General features: G+C 40.7%; 1 protein-coding gene across 1 annotated transcript in view; it reads left to right on the forward strand.

Moving 5' to 3' along the window:
- Positions 1-20,976, forward strand: part of PTPRG (protein tyrosine phosphatase, receptor type G) — a 405,524-nt gene that overhangs the window by 223,541 nt on the left and 161,007 nt on the right. The gene's annotated exons all lie outside the window — the stretch shown is intronic.

Here is a 20,976-nt window from a genome sequence, read left to right on the forward strand (position 1 = left end):
ATGGCGCTCTCTCTGCCTGGATTCAGGTGCCACCCCTTGCCTTGCACTAACAGGATCTCTACATAGATCCGTGCAAGCAGCTCTGTGTTTGCTCTGGCTGTGCCGGAGCCAGCTGGGCCTGTGCCAACCCCGGCCCGACGGCCGCCCAGTGATCCTGGCAGGGCACTGTGCCACGGCGGGAGCGAGGAACTGCTGTGGGTGCTGCGCCCTGGGAACGCCGCCGTGTTGGGAGCACAGGGTCGGGTGACTGTCTGCAGCTGGCTGCAGGGACAGGCCTTCAGATGTCCCAGAGATTCCCAGGCCATGGGCTGCTGGGGAGCCTGATGCAGTTGGGTCTTGGCTTGTGACCGATGGTCCCAGGTGGCTCTGTCGTCAGTGCAGTGTTTTCTGTGTCAACAGAGCCTGTTGATACTTTTGACTCGATAGTCAAGGTTTTGTGTGGTGAGGTGAAGCAGATGTTATCTGGTGTCACCTTTGCCTGTCAGTAAGCAGATACGCACTTTCTGAGAGTGGCGTTTCAGAATGTGCGTGCCCAGAAAGCTCATGCGTGGGCAGAAATGGTCATCTTGGGAGCTGGGTCTGGCAAGAACTTGATTCAGCCCCCAGCATGCCAGAATTCATCACCCGTGGCTTTAGCCAATCACATATGTCAGGAGGTGGAAAGGGGCTTCTAGAGCTCAAAGGGAGGTTGTAATATACTCTGGTGCATGACCGAAACCTCCGGTTTTCACCTACCTGCTCAAACTGCCCCATCACACAAGAGTTAGAAGCCATTTTTTTTGTCTCCCAGTTGTGTACCTGTATGTTGACTTTCTGGGAGGCAGAGATTTTATCTTCTTTTTATCGAGCTTTTCAAACATCGTCTCCTTGATGTAGCTGTGATTTCTCAGAAGGGGCTACCCCGAGAACATGGAGCAAAGGGCATTGTCATGCTGCCCGATTGTCTCAGTTGGCAATACTGGTGCTGAGTGTAAAAAGTGCAGGAAAGTGCACTCAGAAAGTCTACAGAGCCAGTCATCTCCTCTTCTGAAATTTCAGGGGTGGAGGTAGTGAAGAAGCCTGGACCTTCTTGTTTGTGTCAGAATTCACAAACCCTTTCTTATGATGCCAAGGCTATTTGATACCAGCTTGATAAATGGATTACTTTGGAAATAAGCAAATTCCTAAGAAATAATTTTCCTATGGCTTAAGTATTCTTAATTTTCTTTTCAGTTAGTCAGATTTCTAATTTTTTCTACTTTAAAATTGAGGGTGAAAAACAAAGGAAACTGCCTTGACTTCCTTTAAGAAGTTGTGTCACTTGTTTATGAATGCTGTGCAAAATAAATTGCTGTGTCAGATAGGTTTAGTGTTAATCCTAATAAGGAAAATATAGTTTTCCAAGTGATTTGTGTTTGTTGCAATGACATGGTCCTCTGTCCTCTGGCCTTCCTTGGTATGATGACATCAGCAGAATTCCCACAGACATTCCTTCGCTTTTTTGCAAAGGAAGAACAAGTTTCCAAACCAAGACTTTCCAAGTTGTAATCCTATTTACTTCCTACACAAGAATTCTAAGTTTCAGTCATGTGCTGAAAAGGATTTCCATGGGTGGATTTTGAAGGATCCAGTAGGTCTAAGGTGATGAAACTGAGTCTTTGTTGCCAGTGCATACAAAACCAGTTCTCAGAGTTGGCATTACACCTCTCAAACAGTAACTGTACATGTATGCATGGTGAAGCTTTTAATTTGTAATGCTAATTGTAGTGCAGCTTGCAACTGTCTGATGCAATCCTAATTGCCTGATGCTGAGAGGTCTGTGCCAAAAATACTGTGCTTCGTTTGAGAAGTGACGTTTCTAGGAAGACTGTAGAAAGGATAAACCAAAATTCTATCCTACAGAAATCAAAGCCCAAATCATTCTGTTTATTCTGAGCCCATGGGCATAGGTAAAGCTTTAAAGTAGCATGCAGGTATTGGCATTCCATGTCTGCAGCAGTTACAGTGGTGATGCAGCTTTAAGGAAACGTTTTCTGTGTATAATTGTGCAACCAGATGTGGACTATGCAAAACCCATTAGTTCCAAAGCACATCCCAAGGGAACACAGATAGATCAGCTTCATCCATAGACTGAGCTCTGCGCACATTAAGTTTAGAAGTTTTTTCCTCTGGGAAACGAAGTGCTTGCTGGTAGTCTTTCTTCTTGAAGAGGATGCAGAAACTAATTAGAAATGTCAGATATAATACAGAGCATTATTGTTTGACCATGTTGTTTGGTTTTTATTATTGCAGCTAATGTGTCAGATGGTAAGGCTGTCTACGTTAATTGGTTTCCTTCATTGAAGCCCATCTGGATCATATTTTTTTGTGATTTATATGTTAAATTAGTTGGTAAGATATATGAGAACATCCTTGTGTTTCCTGCTTTAAAGGCATGTTGGATCAAAGGCGTATTATCTTGCAGTACTTTTATGCGTATGTAGCATATTGTGATTCCTTTTTAAACCATGGCATATGTAATGGTATTCTTTCATTAGAGGTCTTGATTGCTTATTTATTGATTAGATTTTTCCTTAGTGATACTTGAGCCTTATGAAGACATTACAAGCCTAGCTGTCTCTGAAGTAGCATTCATGTCCCTGTGCTTCAAACTTCCACCTGCAGCTAGGATCCAGATTGATGCCAGCCCTGCTCAGTGCTGGCAAGAAGTTTCCTTTTTCCCTCTTTCTTGCCATTTTAGCATCAACATCTGGGTGAGGCCAGAACTAGTGCTGTGATGCTGAAGATTAAAGTGATACCATTAGTGTATTGCTGTGTGAGTGGAGTGTGAATCCTAATGAGGACGTGGGCTCCATGCCAGTTTAGAAGTCTCACTCCCTTTTTTATTTTTTCAAGTTAAGAAAAGTTTTTAATGTTGCATTCTCTAAATTTTAATGAATTGCTGACTCCTTTGTATTTTGTTATTGTTCTTCTCTGCTATAATTATTCAGGTTTTTCTTTTCCATTCTGAAGCCGCAGCAGAATAAATGAACATGCAAACGCTAGAAAACCATTTAAGTGGCTAAGTGACAAAGTTAAAATAAAGAAGATGAGCTTCCCTCAGGCCAGGAGAGAACCCAGGTTCCCCTCATTAGAGCCAAGAGGAGTAATTGCAGCACTTTAATCTCCCGTGTCACCGCACTGGTTACCAGCCCTGGCTGCACAAGGTCTGTGCGAGCTCCCTGCTCCGAGGGAAACCCAACACTTAATATTTCACAGCAACCGAGGAGCTGACGTGGCAGTGCTGTGCTGTTCTGGTGGAGTGCAGTCCTACCATCCCAGCATAACCGTGGGTTTATTTTTTGTAATTCTTTTTTAGCTGCTTCATACTAATTTTTATGCAAAATGCTGATTATTTCTGTGAAGAGCAGAAATCAGAAGAGTGATTTTAATCATGACTGTGTTAATTTGATGTGAGCTTTGGCTGTTTATGAGCGTTCCCTTTAACGGTGCTAATTGTCAGTTATAATGTGAACACCATTATACAGTACTATACAGTAATTTATTTAGTAAATGAGGATCTTATTCCAAGGACCATACTCCAATATGCTATAAAGACCTCATCCCTTTACTCTTACATGAACAAACTTGCATTGTCTAGACCAAATTCCTTGTAGGAACATCAACTTGGCTTTCTGAAAGAGCAATGTGATTTCATAGCCACAAGTACCAACATGCATGTTTTTGAGAATATCAAGTTCTTTTCCATTTTAAAAAAAAAAGTATCCAACAAACCCCCAACAGAAAACCTCACAAACCATCCCAGCAGAAAATGAAGAGCTGACACCCTTTCATGTCAATTAACAAGCTTTTACATTATGTTGACAGATTCATTTTACTAAATTATTATTACAAAACAATCATTTGCATTAACAATTCTTTCTGTTCTTCAAGTGTGTTCTCAGAAGACTTTCCAGGTTCTAATGGTGTCTTTGTTCTTGCTACTTCTTTGATTTTCTTCCTTTTCTCTTTGAATCTACATACTAACTTCGGTGTGGTCTAGATCTACGGTTAGTTGCTCTAATTTGAATGCTCAGGTAACCTTGCCAAAGTTTATCGCTGTGTGCTATCCTACCTCTCATTGTATCACTGAATTCTGATGTTTTACATTATCACAGGCAGATGACAATCAGTGTCATTAATGTAGAAGAAATATATGGTATTCAGTGCACAAAAACCTTTACTACAGGGAATAAACTGAGACTACTTACTGTTTGTGGTTTTTTTTTATTATTTTATCCTGAATATTAGGACTTTCTATCATACCTGGAATCACCTATAGGATATGTTCAGCCCTCTGCCTACCTGTGAATGGAAGGGATATTTACTTCTTAATGTTAGAAATGGGGCCATTTCTGTTCTGTTGGTGCAGTTGTGGGTCTGTTTAGATTTGCACACACTTTACGACATTAAATGATGAACGTATCACAGGATCTTCTCTTGGTATATAGGAGAGAACCAACACCCTGTGTTGCAGCTGAGTTTACTATTTTTGGCATCCAGCATATCTAGTAATTGTAATTTTGCAAAGATCTCTGGTGTGGCTTTAAGTACAGTAAAGACTGATTGTGAAACAGGGAGCCAGCATTGGTTTTATTTACTTATATTTCGTTTACCTGTTGGTCTTCAAATTTCCTTACCTCTGTCTGGCAGGATGAAGCAAAGTAGAGGTCAGTAAATGATAGAGGGACCTAAAGAGGACCATTGGGAATATATCACAGTGGGAGACTATGACTGTCTAACGTAATTTTACTGTAATAATTCTCTCACTTATAAGGGGATACTTATAAGGGGATACTTAGAGCTCCAGGTGACTTTGATGGGAGATGGGCTGGTGAAACTCTGAGTGAGGATTTGGCTCAATACTCACACTGTCTGTGCTGTAGAGTGTCCAGGGAATTTAGCAAGCTCTGCTTATTCCACCTGCATTTCTTACAGCACCCTTGACTTAATCATTCAGACAAGGAAATGGCTTGGGCATTTTCACATTTAATTATTTTATTTTTCCTTGAAAATGACACTTAGCGTGGGGTTTTTTTGTTTTCTTACAGTCTTCTGTCTCCCCTTTTCCCACAGTCTTTAGAGGTCCAGATAGCCATAAAGTACTGGAAACATGCAGTATGCTAAAAAACCAAATCTATATCTCTGTCTTATCTCCAGTAAAGTAAGATTTTATTCCAGGAGTCTCTAGCTTTTACTCCTTTTTGCTCTTTGCTGCTTTTAAATATTGTTCAGGATTCTCGTTGTCAAGAAATCAGTGTGTCATAATTTTAAAAACATAAAATGGGTGGATATATTGAACACATGGCTGAGTTTCCATCACGTTTCACTGTGAGTAGTGCAAGTTAAACATCATCTTATCTCTATGTGGTTTACTGTTTTATTTTCCTTAGTGTAGCTAGTACACTGTCTCCTCACAGTTGTCTTTAGTGCCTCCTGTATACTGACAGGAGAATCAGTTGAGACTTTAATTAATGACTTTATTGTAATCAAGGTTCCATTTTAGTGCAGAATGCTCCATCTTGTAGCAGTGAAATATTTAGTCTCCATCTGGCTGATCTTTTCTGTGTATGTCCCGTGATAATTAAGAAGAAACAGGAGAGGATGGTCTGAAATTAAATATGTTTAGTGGAGGGTTTAGTGCATCTTGGGACCATTCATGTAGAGACCCAGACAAAATTTAGGGATGTAACAGCAGTTTGGTTTTATGGCTGCATCTTCCTGCTGCCTGTCAGGCCCCAGTGATTTCTAGAGCAAGTTGCAAATGTTAAAATGCATCCAGAGTTTTATTTTGAAGTAATGGTCCAGTAGCATGAACCAGATACAACTCTTTTCATGTTGGCTGGGAATGTCCTCCTTTCCCCAAAGGATTTCCACTGACTTGTTGAAAAGGTCAGAGGCAGTAGCACTACACTGCAATTACAGTGTGTTAATGATGAACTAAGAGTTGTACATTCTCCTTAACATAAATCCCTGATTTTCTACATGATTAATTGAATCTGGAAAGACTGACAAGGAGAAGGAGGATCAGATGGGGTGAAAATAAGAGATAAGAGGCTGACATCCAGCTCTTGTTGTAAAGGAGAATTATTTTGAATAGGAGAAAAAAATCAATACAAAGGTTGGAGAATTTGACAGAGTTGTAAGAGCTACTTTAATGAAAGGTAGCAGATTCAATAGGATTGTTACTTGAAATGTGGGATTGTCTGAGTTAGAAAAATGGGACTGTCTCTCCCCAGCTGTAAAGGTGAGCTCTGTGTGCTGAGCTTCCTGGGTCCTTAGGCCACTGGATTTACTGGCATTTGCTCTGGGCACTCAGTGTGACAAAAAAGGGGAAAATATGTGTTTGAGCTTGCTAAATTCTGTTCTTCTAGAATAGTTACTTGAGTATGGGAGGAGAAGGAAGAGGACAGCAGGTGGTAGCTATTTCTGCTGCTTCAGCATGTTAGGTAGCTACTATAGACCGTCTAGGAGGCTCCTGCAAGGAAAAGTGTTTCAATGTGAGGAGGTGACTTTGTTCGGCCCTCACTGTAAGGAACAGCCTAGAACTTTGATGGACTTAAAGGGCCTTCTAGCAGGATCTCTTCTCTGACATGTTCGTGTCAGCCTCCTCTCCCCAGCAGTGATGGTGAGAGGTGAGCACAGGTAGGGAGGCTGTGCATGGAGGCTTTCTAAGCCAGGTTAGAGGTGAGGACTCAGCTGGACCTCAGCATCCCTCTTTGCAAATACATCTTGGACAGAAGCCCCATGTAATTTAGTATGGGTAGATAAGAGGACTTCACTAATGCTGCAAAAAAGCTTGCTCCTGCAGCTATTAAAGGGCTGTTGGATTGCTCTCTGTGGAAATGACTCCCTGTTTGAGACTGAGGTGGCCAAGTTATCTAGAGCTGCTCACAGCTTTTGAAGTTTGGGAACTTAGACACCAGAAGGCAGATTTTTAGAGTCCAGTGCTCAGCCATGAAGCATGTGAGGCTTAGAGGGTGGTGAGCTGCAGGTCCCTCAAGTGTGTCTGGACTGTGGGCTCTGAGTACGGGTGCACTGAGGGGGCAGGTCGGGGTGTTTGCACTACACGCTGTGCCAGGTTGGCTCCACACAAGGGTCCTGGGATGTTGGTTAGAAACACGTGAAGCTTGGTAAGTGCTCAGCACTGCTCCTTTCTGTCGGGCTAGTCTAACAGTCCAGGGACTTTGGGATGTCTTCCCCTGGAGATATGTTACCCCAATAGGCCCACTGGAAATAACAAAGAGAGATAATATTGGGGGGGGACGAAAAGAAACATTGCACAAATGTGTTAAGAAGCAATAATGTTTCCTTGGCACAAAAAAAGATCAAAACAAATATGGTTAATATGGTTAATGGGCTGGTTGGTAGTCGTTGGCCAGTATTTCCCATGGAAGTCATTTCACTGGGGCTCAAACAATGGGAATAGATTTCACCAATGTTAATCATGATTTAAGGCAGCAAGCAGGAAATTATTTAAATTGTCTATTATACTGGTACTTTACTGATTGCATTTTAGTTCTTTGGAGTTTTTGTTTGTTTTTTTATTTACTGAAGAATTCTAAACAGTTGCTATAATTTTGTGCCAAGAGAATAAATTACGTCAGACATGTTTTTCACAGTGAGAAAACTCAGTACATTTATTCAGAAGCTTTTTTTTCATTTTATCTTATGTTAAAGAACTGCATTCAAGGGGTTGATGACCAAAAGCTTGTGTAAACCAGAAAGGAAGACACATCTTGCTATCTGGGTATTTGTGTGTCCCAAAAAGGTTTTCATTAGAACTGATTTTATAATGTGGGTCACCAAAAGGCTTTTTAATTCTAAGGGAAGGCAAGCTGGGACTGTGCATTCACTGGGACTGTGCTGATCAGTGGTATCATACTTACCTTCTTGCCCTCCCACCTGAATTGCTTTGATGTTTCTTATATTGAGTTTAAAAGCTCTTTGGGACAAAGAATGTCTCTTTGCTGGGTTTGTGCAGCACCTGCCCCAGTGGCATTTCTGCTCTAGGATGCAGCAATGCTGCTGCTGCTGTAACCACAGGTTTTGCAGGGATGAATTGCTTTTTTTTCTATGATGAAGCTTCATGTGATGTAAGAGATCAGGCAGCAATATGAGCATAGTCCTTGTTATTTCCCCAGTTCATAGGCATTGTATTTCCAGACAGGATGGGAAGGTTAACTGAAGTTGAAAAAGGATCTAAAACGCAGCAAGAGTTTACTGCCTGGTAGAAATGAAATAACAATCAAGTGGTTGAAAACAAGAGAAAAACATACGTGTTTGCTCATGCTTTGAGGCTCTCATCTTTCTGTAAAGATAAAACAATTTGGGGGAAGTAGTTGTATCCCTGAATATGTGTCCTCTTGCTTCCTATTTTGCTACCTGGCTTAATAAGAAAAATTCTATATTCCCAAAATAGTTGGGCTTTTCAGCACATTCCTCGAAAGGCCAATAATGCCTATCACTATCCTATCTAGGCTGGCTGTCTACAGAGGGGGCTTTCCTTTATCCTCTGGCTTCAGAGAGGAGGCAAAGAGGGCTCATATTTCCAGGAAATGCCTGCAGCTGCCTCCAGTGTTCATTGCCCAGCCTTTGTTAGCATATCCTGCAAAGAGAGTTTGGCTATCGTTGGCCATTGACCATTCAGGAGGGTTTTTTATAAAACATAGCTCCTGATCTACATGTGTGTAAGAAATACAAATTCAGGCTTTCCACCAGAGTTAGAAATAGCATTACCAGCTGGGAAAGAGCTTTTCCCCCTGCAGTGGGCTAACAGTTTGTTAATAGTTTATTCAAGCACAGAAAATGGCACCTGGTCTGCCAAAAGAACATTAGTTTCTCCAGAGGGGACTGTTAATTGTCCAGGAAAAGAAGACAGAGTATCTCCCTAATAAGTTAAGGGTGAATCAATATTCTCTGGGACTGGGGGCAAATCTGACTTTTTAACAAACTCTCAGGCCCCACATAAAGGGTAGAGAAGCAAACTTGGTCACCTTGAGTGGTGAATGTAATTTGAGAATAAAACACTTGCATTAGTACATCATCTATCACACATTTGTTATGAAAGTGAGAGATATCTTTGGGATTTGATCGTGCCATAAATGGATTAAATTTCTTGAATTTTGTCATTTTTGTCTTTAACTACATTCCGTGTCTTGAAGTTCATAACTGCAATACTGCTTGTGTTTGATCTTTACCTTAACTAGATTGCTGTAAGGGTGATTTTAGTTGATTTTCATACCTGCATCAAGCCCTTCCATTCCTTCAGGGTGGTTGTGCCTACAAATAAGATAACAAATTCAATACTCAATGCCTGCATGAAGCACTCAGGGGTTTTCAAAGAGTATCAGATTTAACGTTTTAAAATGCAAAACTACCCACAGATGAGTAGTCAAAATTACAAAATTCATTTGAAAAGAAGAGGAAACCTCTTTTGTTAAGTTTCTCATCGTCCTTGTTTGAGTGGGAAGTTCTATTCTCCTTTCTCTGTGGTCTAGATCCTCTTAGGGCAGGCTGGTGCTCTTTGAGGAGAAGGTGGCTTGCTGAGAGTTGAGTGACACATTTAATCTTGAGGTGGCTTGTTCCAGGCAGGACCATAATATCCCTTAAGAAAAAGAAATGTCATTACATCCAGTTCAGAATAGGAGATTGGCAATAACGGGAAGGTTTTAAAAAGGATTCATTTGAAATTCTTTACTTGAGAGCTCTCATTCTGTTTGGGAGCCAGGAATGTGAGCACTCAATGAGCTGCATTCAAAAGATGAAATTTCAAGAGAGTAAAAGTGAAACTGAGTATTTCCTGAACAGAAATGGAGCCACCCATCCTCCAATCCATAGTCGTGTCTTTCTCTTCAACCTCATCTAATACTCCCCTTGTAGGAATCTACTCCCAGAATTAGATTTCTTCAGTCGTATCAGTCACTGATGTTGAAGCACATGCTCTTTACTAAGCAAAGCTGGAAGCTACATGCTGTTGTTGCTGGCATCCCATTTCTGGAAGGGCTGGTAGCCCTCCCACCAAACCATATGGTGATTTATCAGGCAGTTTTGTAGTAGAAAGACCAAGACCCAAGTTGGTCAAGACTGAAAATGGATATTCCTTATGTTGCCTCTGATAAAATGTTCCTTTTCCTATTCCCTTTGTAGTATTGAGGATGTGTGTGCTGGGCTGGGTGTCCCTGTACGGGGCATAGCCTGGAAGGGAATTGCTATATTTCCAGGGTACAGGATTACCATCTTACAAGTTAGCATTTCAAGAAACTGAAAACAGCAATTTCTGGATTCTTGCAGCTCAAACAGCTGTTGTGTTGGTCCATTTTAAAGAAAAGAAATATGAAATATATATGAACCATATGAAAGCTCAGATGTGGGGCTCAGCTCTGAGGAGTTTGAAGGTGAGACCATGTCAGAGGAAATTAATGTCTTCTGTAGAAGAAGAGCAAGCTCTCATTTCAAAGAAAGCTTCCTAGCAAACCGTTTTGGCCTGCTTAACACTTGAGGTAGCAAAACATCCACATGCCATCTCTGACATAATATTGCTCCATTATTAGCAGAGTTGGTTCAGATGTTTTCCCATCATAATTAACTAAGATAGAAGTGGAAGACATTTTGGTAACACTACAAGGAATAATTTGGCAGCAGTCAGAAGCTAGAACTGGAAAAGGGCAGTAGGAGAGAAATAATTAGCAAGGATAATTGTCAGGCCTTGACAACCTGGTGTGTCTTTCTAGCAGTGAATGGATTCACCTGACACCCAGAGATAGCCATCTGATAATAGCACTCATAAGATCAATACATCGATACTTTATCCTTGAAACAGTATTTAAAGTCTGTTCTTAGGTTCATTTCTTTACTTCTGTAAAGTTATAGCAATCTGGGATTTGAGATAATGCATTCATTAGTCTTATCAGGCCTTCTTCATTTACTGTATTTTAATGCATCTCCATGATTGCTGAAGAAAGATGCTCAGTGAGCTTAATCTGCTTATGCTTTAAAAAGAAAGGATGCTCAGAAGGCTCAAATGGGGCTTCATACCAAACAGGTTTGAGACTTCGCAGTGTTCACAATGGCAGGGCATTTTGTGCAAGAGTTATTTTGAATTTAGAGCTTCTGTAATGCTGGCTCTGCTGACCCCATGGAGAGGAGAGGAGGGGGAGCTGGGCACAGCTGAGATTTTGCTTTTGTTGATTGAGATACTGCCCAGGCTCTAATAATGCCAAATTGTTGCGGGGTTAAACATGATGTTGCTTCTTTTTGTTAATGTGTCTTGCTGGTCCACACATCTTCACGTTGTGGGGAGCTATTTGTGGGATTGTGGTGCACACCCCAGGACCCAGAAATAGCGTGTGCATGCTTGAAATAACGCTCATGCAGATAAGTACGAGGAGGGATTTAGATCTGCTTCCCCCAAATGCATGGGCATTGGACAAATTTGTATGGACTGGAAATTTCAATGACCGCTGCTGAGAAGGAGAGGAGACATTCAGCAGGGCAGTATTGCTTCCCTGATTGCACCATGCATACGTGCTGTAACTAGCAAGGGAGAAGCCCATGTTTATCTAGCAACATCAACAAAAAATCCTTTGTATGATAAAGACTGTAAAGATCAGTGGCTGCCTTCTGAGTACCTGGGAGGAATTATTGGTACCTCTGCCTCTTGGTGTTGGCGGTGCTTTACTGCGGAGCTGCTGCCGTCCCTGCTGTGCCACCTCGCTGGCAGGTGGAAAATTCAGCACTTTGAAAACCGGTGGGTTTTGTTCGTTTTAAGAAGATTATGGCATGAAAGATGGAGGAGGAGATCAGAACTGGCAGGAAGCTGTGATTTGAATAGGACCTTCAAATTGACACATGTTATGTCCTTAAGAGAGGAGTCGGCGCCTGGTTTTTGTTGACAGGTGTGGCGACAGCCTTGAGGGATGATGGGCACTTTGCCGAATTGCTAAATTGATTTGATAATCAGTAAGTGAATTTGCTAAGAGCAGGTACTACGTGCCTTCTTTGGGGCTTGGTTAACCTAGTGACAGCTTGTTTTAAATGCACTAGGAGGCCTTAGTTTATTTTTCCTTCTCTCTTCCGGGGAGAGCTCCACACAGAGCTACTGCCAAGTAAAAGAAGCTGTTTCTCCTCTTTGGCTGTAAAACTAAGCTGAAGATGACCAGACCTCGCTTTTACAAAGGAGCTGCTGTCCCAGGTTAAAATCTCTCCATTTTCTCCAGATATGCCCAAATAGCAGTGACTGTCATTGTCAGGTCTGAATGTTTATGTCCTCTCAACAGGGCTATAGCATTTCACCACCCTCTCTAGACAGTGTGTCAGCGTTGCAACAGCCTTTGACTCGCTCAGAGCCTTGATAACTGCCTTGCTCCCATTTCCAGCTGCTCATTCCCAGCTGGCCCTGTAACCCACAGACATTTTTTCCTTTGGAGCACAAAGAAGAGGTTTTGCCTTTCCCTGGTGGCACAGTGGCCCTGGCCCACACCAGAAGGGCAGGCAGGCACCAGTGCAGATGGCTGTGGCTGGGGATGATCTCCCTTGGGTGTCTTTCTGTTTAACTTTGAGGCTGTTGGTGTGGCTCGTGGCTGGATTTGTCTCCCGAGTAGCCCTGCTGTTTACTGTGGAAACTTGACACAGGACAGGTTTGTCAAATTAAAACATTCTGCCTCCAGCATCAACCATACTGATTATAGTTCATGTTGGTTTATACCAGAGCTATTCGGAGGGGGAATTTTGCTTCAGGCGTTTTCAAAAGGCGATACAATTTGTGAAAGTTCAATATGTATTTATTTTATGGCTCCCCAGCAATGTCTGTGTTGTTTACCTGGGTTCAGATTAGAAACATTTGAGTTCTAGGTAACTCACTCAACTACTACAAATCAGAGATTTTTTTTTCTTATGTGCATTCATAATTGTCCTCTGTTCTTAAGACATAAATTGAAATTGTGTCCTTCATACCATGAGGCTCAAACGATTTCCTTTTCAACAAAGAATACGTAATAAAGGTTAAAAATGATTTTTGCAATCCATGCATTTAAGTATACATTACTATCTGTTTTAAGGATGGATAATCAATGTAAAAAATGATACTTCCGTGTATTCCTAATAGGTCACTGTGTAAATATCCATAATGGAATCGATCCCCTAGGTTATGGCAACCATTAGTACACAAGGGGTTTCATAATTAATGTATCAGACATTTGCCTTTCATACTTACATGCAAAATGATTATTTATTGATTATTTTCAATCCAGGTTAATGATGTTGAAGAGGTTTTGGTATCTTAATTTAAAGTACTTAAAGTGCGCTTCAAACAGAAATATCATATCCCTTTTTAAGAAGTTGTGACTAATATCTGCTAAGTGACTTTGCTCTACATTCTTTCTCACTTATATGTACATACATATATATTATATAGAAATTAAAGATGTTTGTGCACCTAGAAAGTCTTGGTGCCGTGTGCGTGGTCATGAAAAATGGTTATGTTTTTACTGTTACCTGAAAATCACTTATATAGCCAAAATGTGTTCTAAAAGACTTGTTTGATTATCACAGGGCATTCTGGATTTGTGGAGTTTTCCAGCTGAGTATCGTAGAGCTCTTTGGCAATAAGAATGAGCAGTGGAAACTATATTAAAAAAGAGCGTAAGCGATTTAGGTTCCTGTGTCCCATTTGCAAAGGGATCTGGCACATGGCTCTGAATACTTTCAGGTCAATACATGGTGGCTTCCTCGGTTCCTGAAAGTCAAGCCCCGCAAGCATCAAGATAATTGTTGGTCCAGGAAGAGCTTGATCTCCACTTCTGGTGCTTTTGGTTTGCATTTGTGCTCATAATTTGCATTTGTGCCCATACTCTGCTGTCTTGTGTGAAGAGGTATCTAAAAAGAGAAAGATGTCTGCCAGGCAGCCTGTCCCACCACATCCAAAGGGACAAAGGAATGGTAAAATGAGGAAAGGACAGCCTGTTTTTTATTAGAAGTGATGGACATTTTCTTCCTCTCATATGCAACTCCAAAGAAACTGAGATCCTGAAAGTAACTCAATTTCAGTTCAAAAGGGTGTTGAGGTGACGTGTTTACCTCCACTTGTCTGTGTGTACAAGCAGAAGGTGGAGGCTCGGGGAGAGCTCAGAGAGGTGGTGACCTTGACCATGGAGCAGTGGGTATGGTGTGGATTCACTGGTCCATTCGGAGCTGGAGCTGGCATTTGAAGGCTGCTGGCATGTGCTCCTACAACTGCTGCATGTAAGCTCTGAGCCTATAAGGCTGACATCTGCCTTTGAAAGAAACTCTGCACTGGAAGCTGACATCAACCCTCTATGCTGCTTTAAATTCATATTCTCCTTGGAAAAAAAGTAATCTAGCATTTCAGTGAAGGTTTGATTTTTTTTAATTTTATTTTTCTTATTTGTAATCTCACAGACATTTTCCTGATGAAGTGTCGACCCTTTTTCAATGAGTTTAAGACTACTGACAGTAGACTGACTTTTCTTAATTATCTTCTCCAGACCCCTTTAAATTAGTCCCCCAGGGGTCTGTGAACCTCATATTGAAAATGACAGCTTTAATATTTCCTTACTAAATACATACAAAGAGTTGTCCAGGGATGCTGACTCACATAAGATTATTAATTCCCCCTGGAAAACAAAAGAATCTGATTTTAAGTGGCAATCCACCTGAGAGGCTGGGTCACAGTGTGGAGGAAGAGGAGAATGGCCATCAAATATGACCATGGCTTTGTCCATGCTGGAAACGAGAGAATGTGGGAGGAGAAAAACCATTTGAAACCATTGAACTCATGCATAAATGTATAGCTTTCAAATAGCTAATTTTTTTATGTCATAAAAGAAAACTGGCTAGGGCTGGTTCCTTTTTTATAGCTCTGTCATAAACTCTGAAAAATGAGGTTTATAATTTATGGTCTGAAACCACCTTAACTATTGCAATACAAACAGCATCACTGTACTGCAGTGTATTTCTGGAATGCCTCCGGTGAAAATATTGCGGTGCCATAATTAACTAATACCAAGATCCTGTTTGTGGTGCTTTCTGCTGCTTTCCCCAGAATTATGCAGTTAGTATAAATCCTCGAGGCTCAGAAGATGGTGATGCTTCAGAATAGTCTTACATCACCATGCCAGTTAAGACAATCACTAACAGTGTTTCTGTGGCTCACGGTGTCCATCCCATCACTGGCTGGATTTGTAAGGAGGTAGTTACAGTGTTTTTATATATATACATGCATGCATGTGGCTGTGGAAAAAGAAAAAAGAAGTGCAGAGGAGAACAGCGTGCCTGCTGTCTCCTAATTACTTTGGTTTTTGATACCTCAGCAACATTGATCTTTCAGAATGATCTCTTGCTGGTGGCATCAGTTTTATGTTGGAAAATATTCCTGCAATTCTGGCAATGATAAACTAATTACACACTATACATTTTTAATGATTTAATCTCCTGTCATATTCCTAGAGAGAAGTGATCCTGATTCCAAACAAATCTCCCATGCATGACCAAACACTCATCATGAAATGTATGGTTTTCATTAAACCCTGTTGTTAATACAGGCTTAGGATTGTTTTGTTAAAATGGGGAGAGGTTGGGGAGTAAAAGCATGCTGAAAGATTACTGTAATAATGCTGCAGTAAGCGTTTTGAATCACACAGAGTTCCCAGCAACATTCCAGTGACATGTGCCTCCCATTACAGAGGGCTCTTGACGAGTCATATGAAATGGAGCCACACGTGTCAGAGCGGTTTTCAATGGGTGGCAGTTGGAAAGGGAAAGATGCATTCCTGTTCCTTGTTCTGTGCTAGAAATCCAGGTCTGTGTCACTTGCCTCGTCTGTGTTAGTGTCTAGGTTCAGGAACAGTGATTAGCCAAGTGGTGGGGCAAAAATACATCTTGAAATTATGTCCTTTCTTTAATGTGCTGAGGTTTCTGCTCTGTGATCTGCTGTTACACAAGTGCACTTTATACCCTTGTGCCACTCTTGGCTCAGTGCTCTGTGCCTCAGTGGGAGTCTGCTTTTTAACCTTGCATAAAGACTAAAGCAACGTGCCTTGGCCTCTGATTGGGGTCCAAGGGTGGTGCTGCAATGGGGAAACATAAAACGACCATCTCCTTTGCATTTACTGGAGGGACTGTAGTCCCCTCCAGTAGCAGCTCCTATAATTCTGCATCAGATCTAGAAATGAAAGAGGGTCGTGATTCTCTTGAGAGCACAGATGTAAGAGGTGTTGGAAAGATGACAGAGAAAACCAATTGTTAAAATTTCTTTTACCAAGGGGAGAAATTTCAGGTAATTTCAGTGAGCTGTAAACATCCCTGCCACTTTTGCTTGCTTTCAGGTGCTTTTGCCCCTTTCCCAGAGAGCTGTTTTGTTGTTTTTTAATGACTCCAATCTTCAGGAAGACTGAAGATAAGAACAGCATTTCGAGAAGACATTTAAAGCAAATCTTGGTGTATCTGGACTGACTGTGTGCATGCTGGTACACTGGTAACAATGTGAGTCAGATTCAGACACGTTCACATAGCTACTGAAAACCAGAGCCTGGAATTGCTTAACGAAGTGAGCGTGGGGAGAATGAATTAAAGTTCCTGTGAACTTGTGGTTTTCCTGGCACAGTGAGGATGAAACTATTATTATGAACTAGAACTCCGATTTTATTAATATTCTGAAGTATGGAAGGAAGCAACAAATCTGATTTAAGTGAAGACATTTGTCTTGGCAGTGTGATTTACTCCAGGGTTGTAAATTTGACATGATGGAGACTAAAATGTACTGAAACTTAAATTTCTCCCATATCTCACTCAAAGTCAAATGATTTAAATAGCAGGATATGAGAAATGACACGTATCCTTGGACGCAAATATATTTTTGGTGCTGAAGATTTTAATTTCATGTCTGAGGAAATTTATCAATTTGAGGACAAAACTTTTAGGAAAACAAAGGTCAAAATTTCCAGGCATGGTGTGGGGATGCAAGTGCATCATTGTAGCCTGCAGTTAAGGTTTCCTGCCTGGTAGCCTGCTGTAATGGGTCCAGGAATGATAAAACAGGTATTATCAAAGGTGAAATCTGCTTTGCTGACAGAAATCCTGCTGATGTTTCTGTCCTGCCGTGCTCACCACACTCCTCTCTGGCACTGTGCCTCCCCTGTTTCCTGTGCTGTGCAAATCTGTTCAGGACCAAACATTAGAACATTATAAGTACAAGGTGTTAACAAACCCAAGCATAGCTGGGGCAGGGGACTGACTGAATGCTGCAGGCAGAAGGCCCCCAGAATGATAGAGCACTGAGCATCCTGCCCCTCCTGATCTGGGGGAGAATTCGTTGCTGGGATTTTGCCCTCTTAGGACCAGCTCGGGTAGGTGGACCAAACCAAGGTCCCTAATTTTGGACTCTTCTTCCTGGTTTTCCTCTTCATTCAGTAATGACTTGCACCATCCCAAGGGTCACCAAGCCCTTGGGATCATTTGCCTCTGAAGGGGCCCTATCCTTCCACTGAGGATTAAGGGAATTTATGGGAACTCCACTCCTCGCTTTCACACATGTCAGAGGTGCCTGAAGTTTATTTTCAGGCTTTGACCTTTTGGTATTCAGCAGGGAGACATTTATTCCCTGATGAACATAAATTTAACCCAATGGCTATATGGTCAATCTGGCATAGCTCTAATTCTCCTGTTCATTTCTTGAATAGAGTCATTTAAAAAGTGCCCATATTCTGGGAGTAAAAATCAGAGCTTAAGTTTAATTTTTTTTTAATTATTTTTTTTTTAAAGATAAACCAGTAACTTTTACGGCCTTGCTCTGTGATTCTGTGAAATGGGATTAATTTCTTAGCAGCAGTGGACCTGCTCTGTCAGTTCAATAAAAGTAATGTGGACAATTTCAGTCTATTACTTTTAAATTAACTCAGCCCATATGACTCTTCCTAATACGCTGCCACCTTGTGAAAAACAGGGTTGCGTTTTATTGATTCATGTGATAGATGAGAATATTAAGTGTTCCCTGGCAAACAGCACCCCAAACAACACGAGGCTCTCAGGCATGCCAGGACTGGGGAACTAATTATGCTGAGACAGAAGAGGTTATTTTACTCATATGCTGTAAAATGGAAAAAATATTAAAAGTAACTTTGTATCTTAAAAAAAAATCCCACACCACCTCTCGTCCATCCCCTCACAACCTGGCTAATATGTTTTGTCTTGCCATATTTTCAGATGGTTTCTCAAAATGCAGATTTGAAGAAGGTTATTGGGGAGTGAATAAGAAAGAAACCAATGCAAGGAAAAGTTCAGGCCAGTAAAAATACAAGGAAGTGAAAAGAGGGCCTTGTACCATAACACACCTGATACTGCAGTGTGTCTAGGAACCCTGTTTCCCACAAAATTAGAGGAATGAATGGGTATTGCCCCTTCAGAGATCCAAACTTTCCAGAAAGGTTGCTTGTTAAATTTTCACTTGGTGAAAAATGAAGTCTGAAAAAGCTGGTGTGATGATCCTTTGAGGACATTTTGGAATAATTGTAACAATAATGCATTAAAATGTCACTAGGGGAAATGATTAATTGGAATTGCCTTCATTTTTCTCCTCCATTTGCTTGCATTCCTGTCCTTAGTTCCTTATATAAAAAATAAAAATAGTAATATACAGTGCTAGTACTATATATGAAGTCTTTTATTACTGCTAAGTGACATATGTGAAGCCTTGCTACTGACATTCATGGACTTGTGTGCCTCCTACTGCAATTGCTTTATTAATGTTTTGGCTTTCAGCATAAAAGCTAAAACACTGAAAACCACTGAAAAATTCTGACTACAGCAGTGGTATTTATCATTCTTTAACAAAAAGCGTGGTAGGTTCTTTGCTGGCTGTTGGTTTGCTCTTTCCCAAGCAGAGAACCTGATTCTGAGTTATTTTTCTCTCAACTCTTGTTCTCATTTAACAAGGACTAACTCAAGCTGGAATGCTGTACGAAACAAAGATCAGTGGTAGAGGTGACTTTTGTTCTGGAGGCTCTAAAACACAAGCAAAGTGGGAGTAAATGACAGACAGATGTAACAGAAGCAAGAGAAATTGGGAGCAGAAAGTTTATTTTTGTGAACTCTTGGCCATGCTCGGTGGTTCCCTCCTCCAGATGATGAGCTTTAAAATAGGCTGCTGGGCCAGCATCCGAAACCTGACCTTGTGTGGGTGCATCTTCCCTCTGTGCCTTTTCCTGCATAAAATCTATGTGGCAATCAGGATTGAAAACTCATCCCAGTATTTAAAAAAAAATGTGGGTTTTTTATTTCATCAGAAGAATTCAAGGAGAGGAAAAAAGCAACATTACAAATAAGTAAAATAAGTAATGTGCTTGTTGCTTTAGGCATGTTTCTGCTCATTTTAGTTTGTTGTCATTCAGTTTGATTCACTGAACTGATTCAATTTTAATGGTTCACTTATGCATGCAACTACCTGGAAAAAAAAGATAAAAAAATGCCCCTAAAGCAAATCTTACTGAGATTTTGGTCAAAAAAGGATCATAAATAAGCAGAAGTAAGAGCAAAAGCTAAAACAATATGGCACACATCAAGTAAAAAGAAAGTACAATATGTGAAGTGAAGAGTAGAAAGTAAACATGAGCTACAAAATAGAAGTTAAAAAATAGTACCTAAGGTAAAAAATCAAATTCAATATGTTTTACAATTACAGAGGAGAATGAGTTTTTTCAACCTGTAGATTCTTTCTTTATTCAGTTAATTTAAAGACAACAAGGCTGGAAGGGTATCTCTTCCAAGGCACCAGCAGTTTCTTAGAGCCCTTGCTGAACGCTGGAAAATTTAGCAAGAAGGAAAATTGCATATACTAAGAATATAACATGATGAATATGTTGTGTCACATACATACCATCTGTGAGTTATTCTGATAGACAGAACAGCTTGTCTGCCAAATCCTAAAGCGTGGCTTTGATTATTGCATACGTTGTAAAATAATAATCCTGTGGACTTTGGGTGAATTAAAGTGTGACCTTGAGCTTGTACTTTAAAGGTCATGCCATGGAGGTCTGGAAGGGTAACTCTCTACTGCTGTAATTAGATCTTTTGGTAATGAGTGTTGTAGAACAGAAGTTTTCACAAATGAGGCTACCAGTAGTTACCAAGGAGAGGAGAAAAACATCAGGACATAACTCCTAGGGAACAGGGATGGTGGGATGTTTTTTCCTGCAATGGTTGTAAAACAAGATGTGTTGTATGCAGCTCTTGATACTGGGGGAGAGTAGTGCAGAGGGGAGTTTTGAACTTGCCAGGGTTGCAGCCACTCAAGAGGAAGGTGTCCTGTGCACAGTAATTTCTTAATCACCTGCACATCTGCGTTTGTGGTGGTCACAGTGTCCCCCTACTTCTTGGCCCCATTGCAAGCAAGCGCTTACACTGTGTGAGGATGATCAGCATCTCACAGATTTGGTCCTTGCTATTCTGTTTTTTAGTACTGTTGAAAGTTAATTTCATATGCTATCATTTACTTAAAGTTGTTAAATGCTAGCCTGAGTTTAAAAAAACCTCATTTTTGTGCAATAACATGATTCAGCTGCGATGGCTGCTGCAGTAAATGTCTTATAAAAGAGGTCCCTTCCTGAGCTATAGTGCCCATAAATATTAGCTTTATTTTTATAAGTAGTTGCTTTTTCAGCAGCAGAGTAGCTGTAACCATAAAAATGCTTAATAAGAAATGCTTTCTCAGTCTCTGTTTATATGTTTAAACATTTTAAAAAAACATTTTGTAATTCCTGAATAGCCCTTAACATTAAATGTAAGTTCTAAGCAATTGTTTTTCTGTGGTTTGGGGATTTTCTGCAAAATTACTCTGAGCATAAGGCTTTCTTTTTATTTTCTTTCTTTTTTTTCTTCTTCTTTTGAAACTGTTGAGCTACTCTGAGCGTTAAAGATTTAGACTTTGAGAACGAGGAAACTTAAAAG

Source organism: Neopelma chrysocephalum, unplaced genomic scaffold (genome assembly GCF_003984885.1).
Source record: "Neopelma chrysocephalum unplaced genomic scaffold, ASM398488v2 Primary Assembly neopelma1_147, whole genome shotgun sequence".
In the NCBI taxonomy this organism is placed as follows: domain Eukaryota; kingdom Metazoa; phylum Chordata; class Aves; order Passeriformes; family Pipridae; genus Neopelma; species Neopelma chrysocephalum.